The sequence below is a fragment of the Terrapene carolina genome, unplaced genomic scaffold (assembly GCF_002925995.2).
Source record: "Terrapene carolina triunguis isolate 2854851 unplaced genomic scaffold, T_m_triunguis-2.0 Scaffold113, whole genome shotgun sequence".
Taxonomy (NCBI): domain Eukaryota; kingdom Metazoa; phylum Chordata; order Testudines; family Emydidae; genus Terrapene; species Terrapene triunguis.
The window spans coordinates 7,706,706-7,719,800 of NW_020664464.1; positions in this window are offsets into that span (position 1 = coordinate 7,706,706).

Sequence of the window (13,095 nt, forward strand, 5' to 3'; positions counted from 1 at the left end):
CCAAGGTTTTTTCAAAGGCTGTTTTTTGTTATGTAGCCCACTAATCCACACACTCATCTCAGGAAAAAACAAATAAACAAACAACTCTGTTAACTCTCAAGTAATATGTATAAAAGGTTATACCATCTAGTGATTATTCCAGGGCCACTTGGCTCTATTCTTCTCTCTGACAGTGAGTGACTGTGTGACTTTTCAAGGCAAGTAGAGACAGATCCTGTTGTCATTTAAACCAGTGGCAGAATGTCCATTGTCTTTAATAGGAAAGAATTAGGCCCTCATTTTCTCTTCCTCAGTTTCCGCATCAGTAAAATAAAAGGAATACCTTCCTGATTATTCAGGGAATTTGACTTAAGAATCCAATGTTAGCAAATCCATTAAAATTCTTGAATGAAAGCCACTAAACACTGTAAGTGCATATTACATTAGGATGATGAATTTGAAAAAAAAATACATTGTTTTTCTGAAATCCGGAACAAACAGGCATCCTCACTCCTCTCCATTACCAGATCAACACCAACGTTCCTAACATTTCAACCTCTAACTCCCACCCTCACCTTTAGATCTGTAGAAGTGATACTTCAACTGGCTGCCCCAGTTGGGTCATCTTGACTAGATTAGGATGTCACATCTTTCAGTGCATTTGAGATGTGCCTACAAATCCAAAGAAAGGGGTCAGATTTGGTTTGAGTCTGTCAGGAACCCTGAAAAGAATGCTGTATCAATATTATAAATCTGTACCAGTACACTGGCTGAAATAAAGTTCTGATTTGCATACTCCTAGTCCAAAATCATTCCATTTTGTCAGGATGGAGGATCTGAGGGAAGCATCAGGAACGACAAATGCATGGGAAGAGGTTGACTCATCCTCAAATAGTCAAGGTGACTTAATGTTGGGTTCTGTGCTAACCTCCTCTCCATGACAGTAGGACTTTATCATTAGGACCCAGTTCAGATTGTTTGTATTTAACGTAAGACAGTCTTTCTTTTCAGTATGTTCCTTGCATGAGACCCTATGACTGCATGTTCTGCTTTGGGTGGGCTGCTCCTTGATTTTAAAGGAGTCTGTGTAAGAGCAAGAAAAGAAGCATAAAGTATAGGTTTGCAGCCTTCCCTGTTATTAAACAAAACAATCTTTGACACTGGTGAAAAATGTCTCTTCTTGGACTTGTGTAACCAATGCCTTATCTCCTTTTTAATTGAAATTTATTTAGATTTAGCGGTTTTCTAGATAGTGTTTTGAAAGATACCTGAAGGGAAGTTAATTCTGACATGCACCATATACCTATCTACCATTTCCTTGGAAGATATAATGAAGGCCCATAAGAGTCTTCTTATAACTACATGTAGTATCATAGTTGTGGACATTTTAGATATACTTTTTTTAAATCGGTCTAATAATGTATGGAGCTATTACATTTTGATGAAAGAACCAAGGTAGAATATAGCTGCAAACCCTAACACCTCCCCCCCCCCCCGCCACACACACACACATACATGAATAGATCTCAGGTTTAATGGAGAAGTTGACATAGTTCTGGTCCCTTGCAATACCAGAGCCTAACTCCATGCAGAGGATGCCAAAAAGAAGGTGACCACACATCTCTGGGGTCATTGGTACTTTCTGATCATAACGTTTGTAAAATGTCCCAAGCCCTGGGAATATCTGTAAAGCTTAAAAAAACATTTATAATGTCTGTCATGTTTCCAAGTCTGCTGGTGGGAATACTTTGTGGGGTTTTTTTCCATTCTGCTGGAGCTGAACTACAAGCTATGGAGAAGATCTTGAATAATTAGAATTCTGTTATTCCTATTATTAACCTCAAAACCTTAAGTGATTTACTGATTTTAAAAAATTCTTACCAAAATTGCTAAGGCTTATTCTGATATTAATTTTGCAATTGCTTAGAATGAATCCTGGAATTATTTACAGGAATATAAAAACATATACATATTTTTAAATGAATTTAGATGAAATTAGAATTTAAAAGATATATGTGGTTAGAATCTCAGATTGACGTGATATAGATATTATTCCTTGTTTTAACTTTTTGTTTGCTTGCTTAACTGGAAGCAGATTTGTCAGTGGCATTTCTTTTTCCACAGTGACCTTTCTTAATTAGTGCAACTTTGTGTTTCTTAGTATACTTCATCACATTGTTTAGTGAAATGCATATGAGTATTTTTATTGTTTTGTGCACTTTTATATGTGGTTTTTATTTTTCCATACTTTTAATTTAGTAGGACAGTACTTTTTCCATTAAAAGATGGGTTTCATTACAAGGAATGTTGTTATGGAAATGTGTGCTTTAAGTTTAATTGTCACTCAATTTAAAAGAAATATTTGGGAAACCAATGCATCAAAAGCAAAAGAGAATGGTTGGTAGGTTTCCTTTTTAAAACAGATGATCAAATCCATGTCAAGAAGGGCGGTCTCTGAGGCAAATAAAGCAATCAAATTACCTTACATGGGGATGCAGAATCTGTGCAAATGACCTTGCTGCTCTATTTGCAGTCCTTCTGCCTTTTTTTTTTAAAGACTACTTATTCTTTGCCTCCTGTTGGAAAGATGAGGCATGACTTGCCTCCAAAAGCTGACCAGTTAAATGGGCTAATTCCATTTTTCTTCTTTCCTTATGTGCTAGGTACACAACACAAGATCACCCACACAGAAAAGTAGTAAATTCCCATTTGGAATCTACTTTTGGCTGGCACAGAGAACACTTCTTGGTTGCCGACTGAAATCCAACGTAGGACCTTGGTAAACAGAAACTAACCTATGGCTGTTTGTTCTATATGAAGTGAGTTTGATGGTCTCAGTCCATTTCCTACTGAACAGCTGAATGCATCACAAAAAGCTCCTCTGCAAATATCACTAGCTTGCACCCTTTCAGAGAGACTCAGCCAAGACACCATGAGCTTAACGGACATGGAGGCAGAACTGTCCCCTCATTCCAAGAGGTGGTGTCTCCGGAGGGCATTCACATATTCAATTTTCTTATAAATATCCAATGAGGATTTTGGCCAAGCCATCGCCCTGGCCTAAGTTAAAAAGAAATCAGTTCTCCATGCTGAGTCAAAATCTTCTTCTTTTTCTTCTTTGGTAAAATGAAAATAATGAAAAATACACCTATTACATGACTGAAACAGAATGGAAACAGTATCATTGTACAGTTTTAGGATGATCCCTTAGGAATTAAGTATATTCAGATGCTTGTGACTTCTGACTCCTGGTCAAATCCCCCACTCCTTGGCCAATGTCTAGTTTGTTCGACCTTTGTGGGCTAAAAGCCAGAGCTGCTAGGTCAATATACAAACTCATGGGTTCTTTAAGCTGAAGGCATCATTCTCTAGGCTAGTGTCTATTCCTTTTAGACTTGGAGCTTTACACCTTTATCATTTTGGTGCCTGCCAGAGGCAGATGAGGCTGCAGGATAGGCCTGGGCATCAGCGCCAGAGCCAGCTGGATTACAGAAACTGGACTGAATGGCTGTTCTAGCAGTCAGAGCTTTCCAACTAGTTTCGCCTCAACCTGCTAAATCACCACTGACTCATAGGCTAGCCAAGTAATTAGCAATTTGGCCCTGATAAAAGGCCTTGGTAAGAAAAGTGATGTCTGAGACAAATAACTGGTATCTCCTACTGCTGACTTCCAATACATGTATTATAGTACCTAGGATACTCCAGTTGTCTGGACCTCTGTTGTAGGTGTCTTAAGGTGCTGAGTCTCTTTTCACATCAGACTAGTGACTCTCTTTTGGGATAACTGTTTCAGAGAGCTGACCAAGGTCCTGACAATGCGTATTGGGGTATATCTACACTGCAAATAAACACCAGCAGCTGACCCATGCCAGCTTACTTGGGCTCGTGGGGCTCAGGCTAACGGGCTGTTTAATTTCAGTGGAGACATTTGGACTCAGGGTGGAGGCTGGGCTCGAGGATCCTGAGAGGGTGGGATGGTCCCAGAGTTCAGGCTATAGCCTGAGCCCAAATGTCTACATGGCAATTAAACAGCCCCTCAGCCCAAGCCCAAGTCAGCTGGCATGGGCTAGTCACCAATTTTTAATTGCAGTGTAGACATATTCTTGATGGCTGGAGAGTGTATGTGTAGGTGCCTCTACAGTTCTCCTTCCACCAATAAATTAAGTGTTCTCTGGATGAAGCATGTCCTTTAAGGAATATCATCCCTTTAAAACAAAGAGTTATCTAGCTCTGTCAGAGCAACTTTCTGAGCTAAGGTCCATCCCTTAGCAACAACATCATAATGAGACAAGCTCCATGTGTTGTTTCTGCCACTTACTTGGTGTGGATGTTCTGCTTATTGCCACTAAGACTTGGGTCATCAGGAATCTCTTCTCCTTTCCCTGGGGGGGGAGGGTGAGAGATGTTTTCCCATTGCCCCTGAAGGTTGCAATACGTTGGGTCTAAGCTGAAGCGCCCCACCTTGCTGAGACCAGCAATGGGGCAATGAAATTTTGCTCCCATTTTCTTTGTAAAATTAAGCTTTATGGGTCCTAATGACGTGTGTTTACAATAATTATATGAAATTTTAAAATTCAGTTACACACTATAGAGTTTTCAAGTTAAGTTTGCATTTTCTAAGTAGCCAAGCTCTTTGTCATTGTTTATTAATATAGAAACAGGTGTGCATGTGAGGGGTACAATGTGGTGTAATCTTTTAATGTCAATTAAACAAGTCACCTAAATCCAAACCAAACCCCTGAGGGCTGCTCTAACTTGCATCGGTAGGGGCCATTGCAGATATACAGAATCCCCAAGGTATGGTTGGCTTTAAAAACATCCAATTCCCAGCACTGTCTGGCCACTTCCTCTTCCAACCCACTCTCAGTATACCCCTGGAATGCCCCATGACCTGGGACTGCTGTGGAGGCAGGAGGGGGGCTTTCTGGTTTGCATTTGCAAAGCGCTTTGTGTTCCTTGTATAAAGCTTCTATAGAAGTTCAACTATTTCATTATTATTTTATTATTGTTGCCATTCTGGAGATGGTATCTTCTGAAGAAAATGAATCCGACTTTTTCTTCTCTTCATTCAGCCATGAGGAAGGAGGGGGTAAATTAGAACTCCTAAAAGGAACAGTGGGTAGAATATTCTCTTAAAACTCAGACTGCCCTGACAAACAAGGACATCTGGCTACCTTATGCATAAGCAAACATAAGCAAGCACCTTTGCCCTGTTTGAAAGGCTGCAGATGTGAAATAAAAACTTAAGCGATCCTTCACATTTTTAGTCTTTCTCCTCTTTGTCCCTGCGGTCCCGTTGACTCCAAATTCCAGAACAACTCAGCTGATGCAATGGCGCACATTCTGCCATTAGTCATACAGAGCCAGAAAACATTTTGATGTCAACGAGAGGTGCGTGTGTGTGTGCGCGCGCGCACCTTTAGGGCAGAATTTGGCCCACTGTGGTTTCCTGAGTGCCCTATATTATTGTGTGTTCATCCAACACTATTAAAGGGCCTCTGTCTGTCTTTCAAAGTACAGCCTTACCACCCGGATTTCAGAAGCTCTAGCTTGAGGTTTCATAGCATGGAACTTGGGAATAGGAAGAAAAGATTAACATGTTAACCATGTGGTTCTTGTAGTATAACTGTTGTTCACACATGTTGGGGGGAGGATTTGCCAGTTTAGTAGGCTTTTATACAGTCCACATGACACCGTAAACTATGTACCCACATGAGACGCCTCCATGACATGAAGAATTATACAGCTCACTGACTCATATTATACAGTGTGAAAGGAAGACAACAACTCAAACAAAGCTTCACATGAACCAAGAGAAAAATGCTCAGTTACAGGTACTGTTATCTGTAGACTTTATGCCATTTCTGGCTTGAGCGTGAGGTTGGTATTTTAATGAGTCCTGCTTTGCAATCTGTCAAAATATGCTGTAGTGCCTGTGTACTGTATATAATTATCTCCTCTGGTTTAGCTTCATGGGCCAGGCTTTGGAAGAAGTTCAAATACATAGTTTTGTTTAATTAAAGAGTTTTAATTAGCTTATTGGCATAGTCATTCACTTATCATGTAACTGGTTTCCAGGATACTTTAAATGCACATTTCCGGCAAATGAAAGTGTGGATACCAGCACATTGAGGCAGATCTTGTCTTTCCTCTCTCTATGAAAACTTAAAAAAAGAAAATCTATATATTTGCTTGTCTTTATCATCCTTTTCCTGGTCTCTGACTACAGATCAAAATGTTCAGATTGACACAGCCTTTAGAAGACAACATTAGCTCAAGAGAGAGAGATGGTTTCTTTTATGGAATAATAAGGCGTGGTAAGAAGCCCATCTTATATTGGCATTCAGAGGACTATGCTATCAGTGAGAGAAAATTGAGTATGGCATCTGATTAATAAACCCATGGATTTAAGGTAAGAAAGAGGGTACTGCCAATTTAAGGCCACATTCTGCTACTTCTACTCAGCTTGGTTTAAGAGAGGTTGCACAGGAAGTAAGGTTGAGCAGAATTTGGTTCATTGTCTATTTCAAGGGATTTATACCTTTTTAAATTGTAGTTCTAATCTGGGGAGATTAGGGAATCTGGCCCCATTTTTCTCTTCCTCAGAAGCCTCTCATTTTTATTAATCAGAATCCTTAGAAATGCTATTGCAGTTGTCAACATGAACAGTCACATGCCTCCTATTTCTTCCATAACTAGTAGTCAACAAACAAAACAAATAGCATAAATCTTTCATTAATTGTACACCCCACTTGGCATCCAGCTAAATTTTCAGTTGTTTAAGGTCAGATTCTTAACATTCTTAATAGCAGCCATAATTTGTGGTAGTGAGTGTGCTCTCAGAATCACGATCAGGCACATTTCAAATAATATCTAATTACTGTTATGTGGTTGCTATCAATTACTTAGATATTTAAATTACATCAGATGCCCTTGCACATAACTGTAGGTGCAAAATTACTCCCTCAGTTACTTGAGCCTGCAAAATATTGCAGGAGCAAAAAAAAAAAAAAAAAGCAAGGTTATAGCCTGTTCAAAATGAGGCATTTTTATTGGAGCTGCTTGAAAAAACAGGTGGTAGTGGTGGGCGAAATTGTAAATATTCTCCCACTGTTTTCTGTTCAAACTTGTAATTCTGATGAAATTTTAATTGACACTTTAAAATTCTGAAAATGTTGTCCAGTTCTAATTGGAGTATATAATTGTCTTGCCACTTATTTTGTCCAGATCTTTTGAATTTTTTCCTTCTAATTCTTTCTGCTCTATAAATAAAGTTCATCCCCATGCAGAGGACCTTCACAAATCATACATGTAATCTACTAGTCAATGTATGTTATGTGTTCACCTCTGTGCTTGATCCACAGAGAATATGGGTCAGGTACAGCTCTCAGTTTAACAGCCTGGATCTTTAGCTCAAAGTGTAGAGACTTGTACTCTCAGGCCCCCCCGCTGTTGGCTAAAATGGTGGCCATCACGTGTACATCACTTTAAAAACTCATTCAAGCTCTGTGTTTATATTTATATTCTATTCCATTATTTCAAAGCCAGAATTAAAGACAATAATCTTTAGACTATATTATCAGATTTGACAAGGGCAAGCAAAATTGTACTCAGAAAACAAATATATTTTTAAATGTTCAATTGAAGAGTATAGTACAAGAGAGGTTTTTTGCTGATGAACACCCTGATCCTTTTCCCATTGAAATGAAGAACAAAACTCTCACGGACTTCAGTGATGCAGAATCAAGCCCCGAGTGCATACCTAGGGCCTGATCCAATGCCCGTTGCAGTCAAAAGAGTCTTCTATAGACTTCAGTGGTCTTGAATCAGGCCCTGGTGCACCCAATGGTACAGACAACATCAGTTTCTCATCCAATTCAGGCCTGTATCTAATTAACATGAATTTCCTCTCCTGTTTGTGCACTCATTTGCACTATGTAAACAACTTCAGATAACTGCTTTACCCTTTGTTCAAACAAACAATAGCCTTAGAAATCAAGAAGAAAATTAATAGCAGGTGAAAGATTAGGATTAATGATGCTGAGACAACATGGCTATTTAATTTGAAGTATGGGAATTTTTCCTCTAATCTCCTTTAATTCCTCATAGATATTAATTATAGTTTGTCACTAGAACTCAGATATATTTGTTTCTCTGCAAGGGTTTAGGAACTAACCCTTTGCCTATGTATGAGTTAGTAGGAAAAGGCCTTTCTCACTTTTCATCATATGTACTGAAAGAATGTGAGAGAACATATGAGCTCACTGAGATTTATATAGGCAGCTTTGGCAGCTTTTTCGTATTTACTTGGACTGTGAGAGATAAATTGAGTCTGGTTCTCTAACTCTAAGAATAAGTTATGTTATCAGAATACATATGTGTTGTGGATCAGACATGGATAAGGTGTTTCTATGATAGCTAAATTGGAGTATAGGTTACATTGTTTTGTACTGTTTTTGATTTTGGATTACTTCATTTTTTTTTGTTTGTTTTATGTATATTGCCACAGTTGGCTGTGGATTTTTGTAGCCCGCTTATTAACACTAGCATTTTAATACAAAAGAAATGCAAAAAAAAAAAAAAAAGACAAAAGAAAAAGAAATGTCTTCTAAATAAATTCACATAAAATATATCCTTCAGAGCTCATCCAAAAGGCTGATCCCCTCTAAATATTTAAATTTCTCTTGTAGACCCTCTCCTGCCATTCTGTCTATTAGGCATAGCAAATGCTAACTAAAAACAGTCCTGCCATAATAAATGTACCATTCTAATCCTCACCCTTTAAAGAAACAGATGGACTTTTTGAACATCCTCTGAAGTTGAGAAAATTTGGTCTCTGTGAGACCAGTGGGGCAAGTGAGTTCCAGAGCCAAGTATCTTCGGCTGAGAATACTTTACCACTCTAGTTCAAATCTAGGGATTGTTAACCAGAGCTCATCAGCTTTTTCTAACTGCCATGGTACACAGGACATAGGCTCTAGCTACGCGATGACACCTTGCGTTACACAGAGTTTTAAAGAGTAACATACAACTCACAAATTAATTTCTAATCAATAGAGATTTCAGTGAAGTATGTTCTAATCCCTAAATCATTAAACAACCTGTCTCTGTGTAATACAGAGTGAGGAAAGTTCAGGTCATAATCTGAAGACAAATTTGGAAATGGCTTTGGTATGTAATGTAAAATAGCCTTAAGATTCCCTATATCAGGGTATGGGACTCTTATCTCTTTCTTACATTCTTACCTTCTACCAAAAGAAGTGGAGTAGTGCCGACCATAAATATTGCAGCATAGACAAGCTTTTCCAAACAGATCCTTCAGGTTAAAAATATACAGATGCAGCTGGAGTGCAAAGCTGCCCAGAATCCAGGCGTTATGGAAAGGAATCAGTCTCCTCACTTGTTTACTTAGCTTTGGAAATACAGTTCAACAACCTGACAGCGAGAGAGACAGACTGAGACCTAAAAACGAGCATTCGCAGCAGGGGAGCTGCCTGTTTCCTCCTTCCTCTTCTCTTTCTCTCTGCCCTATACATGATGCATGATGCCCTACATGCAACATCAGAAACATGATGAAAACTGGGTTTGTTTTTTTCTTTTCCAGTGGCAGCTCATTTTGGGGAAATGTTTTATTTACTGCTTTGTACTAGCATAAAGGTTGTTAAAGCCTTTCAGAAGAGAGGCTTCTTTCTGTGTTAAGTGGGCCAGTAAATTAAAAACATAACAATCTGCTATATGCCACTTATAATAGCAAAACGTTTTTTGGTGTGCCCTTGATATGAAAGCCAAGCAAATACCCCATTTAAGTTTTTTAATCTTTTCACTTGCCCTCTTTTTCTTTCTGTCCCTCCTTGCCTCCAGAACTCCCTCCCTCCTTTCTCTGTCTCTCTTTCTCTCTCCCCCTTTTTGTTCCTGGAACATTCTGTTTCTTTTACGAGCTAACAAGTTTGATGTGGCCCTGTGTCTCCTTCCCTTCCAGGCTTGCAGCTGTTTTGGCAACAGAAGAAAAAAATCCCCATAACAAATCAAATAAAAGCCCATTCTGTGAAGAGGAATTGAAAACAGCAGGCCTCAAAGAGGACTGCACATGAGATGCCTTGTTCTGGCTTTCAACACAACTCAAATCAGAAACACATTACCATAATCTGAAACAGCCCACTGCTAACACAAGACAGATGGTGGGTAATAACCCATGCATCATTAATAAATAAATTCCAGCATTAAAGGCTTTACAAAGTATGACAACATTATCCGGGCAAAATTACTGCCTCTCTCCCACCCCCAACATTATTTCACTGTGTTGTGGGTCTTATTTTTTTTAAGGGTCTGTGCTTTTGAAGGAAGTTAAATACAGCACAAGTTTTAAACAGATCAAACCTAGCTCAGTGTACAAGACAGGTCTGAAACTCCAGAAGGAAAAAATAAAATTGCTGCCAAAGTGCAATAGCTCCCATGTACTTTGACTGGATAAGCAAATGACAACTTATTGTATTGCACTCCACTGGCTGACGTTACCCTCTCTGGTACTCCACTGTTCTTATATTTCACTACACTTTTCAAGCAAGAATTTTGGCATCACGTTTGCCACAAAGCAGAAAGATATATGCATCTTTTCTCAGCTATCCTATTGCATACTATACCAGCTGCCTCTTTTATCCCTCCCCTTTCCCTTCATCAGAGGCAATTGTGGCTAATAAAAGCTTTAACTTTAACAAATGGTGGCAAATATATGAAAAATGGACCCTCCACAATCTGCTTGTGGTTGACCACTCTGGATCTAGTAATTTTTTTGTGAGAGAGGAAAGAGGGGATAGGGGTTGGATAACATATTATCAAAAGTACAGCCACAAAATTTGGAACCAGACTGGCATCCCAAATCAATATGTTTCCAAAGCTTGAGGTGTTCAGTTCAGAATTCTGATTTGGGATCATTACAGAAACAGGCCTGAGTCACAATGTGTGGATATGTATCAGAACTTTACCAAAGTTCTGGAGTGGCAAATGGGTGGAGAGCTTATATCCACCATTCCAAACAATCTGTACTATGAGAGGTGGCTGGAATAGAATTGCAGCTTTCTCACAAGACTAAGAGATAGATATAGCTCAGAGTTAAGCAGGGTGGAAGGAAAGAATCTTATACAAAACCCTGGGTGCTGCAGTAACTGGTACTGATGGTTTAGTAATAGCATGCTTTCTTCTCAGTCAGTACTGAACCAATGCCCCAGAATGATGTTTGGGTACCCATTGTTTCTGGATGTGATTTGACATGTTGGAAATAAGGTGTAAATCCAAGATCTGGCTCGGTTGTTGTCATTAAAGATACTGTGTCAGTTTTGCAAGAGTAGGAATGCTACACGTGGTTCTTTGCCTTAGTTCTATTCTGGGTAATTGCATTATGCCTACAGTTTCATCTGAATGCAAAATTCAACTGATTTTTTTTTATTCCCTAAGTAAACTGTTGCATAGTGTTGTGTGTTGTTAAATTTTGGTTGCAGTTTTAATGGTGAGAGTTTAATGGCCCCTCCCCCTGCTAAAATATAGCTAACTAGATAAATACACTTTGTAAAAGATGTTGATTTCTTCTGGATGAAATGTTCTGTATGAATGGATGTCCCAGTTACTCAGAGCACTTGCACATCCTTTCTCCAGAGATTTGAAGGTAGTAGGGCCTCAATGGCCAAAACCATTGCTTTCCATCTGTGTTTAGCTAGATGGTTGTAAACATCTGTTTCAGATGTGGACATCACCATCCATGCCCATGGCCTTTGTGACCTACCATCTTGATTATTAGAATGTGCACCTCATGGGGCTGCTCTGAAAGATGGCTAGAGAATTTACCTTGAACAGCACGTGGCTGCATGCTTACTTAGTGGGGTCAGTCTTAAGGAGCATAGTGCCTGTTCCCAAAGTCTGCACTGGCATCTTCATTATTTCCAGTGGCAATTCAAATTGTTAATTTTTATCTAAAAAGCACCATGTTGGCTGGGCATGGCTATCTGAGAAACCACCTTGCTCCCTATGCACCCTAATGATTGGTGAGATCAGTTAGAGACCTTCTGCTAAACAGTCCCTTTATCTGAACGTCTGGGGAACTGTGGTAGGGAATCCTTAGTGGAGGGTTGACTATGGGGGGTTTCCCTTACTGGTCTAACATGAGTTTGGGTTTTTTCACTTGTACAACCACTGCCTATTCAGGTGACCACCAACTGCTTCCTTTTCAAGAGTTAATCAAATGAAAATACTAGGCAGAGTACCTTCTTAAAGCCACGGTAACCCTGAAAGTATTTGAAAGAGTTTGAGCTTTGGCTCATTGCATATTGTATGGATGCACTAGTTCAATTAAATAGACACCCAACTTTATGTGAACTCATGTAATGTTTAGCACCCTATTTCAATACAGGTATTTGTCTTTGATAAACATTAGAGGATAGTGTATTTTTATCTTCCATTCTTATCTAATTCCAGTTTAAAATCTAAACCATCTTAGTTTTTCTTTGGGAAAAGGTCCTCAGGGAAGGAAACCAGTGCAGACTGCTGAACATCAGTGCCATTTAAGTAACTTCTCTGTGATATTTTGTGCAGTAATTTAAGAAGAGTTTGTTGCGATTTGAATCACCATCACTGCATTGGCAGCTAACTCCAAGAAAGAAACAAAGCCAAAGATATTTTATGATATTAAAGAGAAAAAAATGGATAGATTGGGTCAATAGCCTCCATCCAGATCTTTTGATTGACATGAAATTATAAAAAACCTTCCAAATAAACCTTGTACCAATCAGATAGTGTTTAAAAATGGTACCAATCAGATAGTGTTTAAAAATGGAAGCTTGGCAACTCTGTTGTATTAATTTCTTTCAACAAATGTCAGGCTGGTGTTACCTGAAAAGAACTGATTGCAAAACTCTGTAAAAAAAACCTGCGTCTCCCCAAATCTACCTAATAAGCAAATATTTTACAATATTTATTGAGTAGACTCCAATTGCCTTATGTATCATAATTGGTGCTAATAAATAAATGATAGTTTTACGGCTGTTGTTGGGAGCTACATTCTAAATGTGTTGCTCTTGTTGCTGATATGTTAAAACAGGGAGAGAAAGATTTTTTATTTTAATTGCA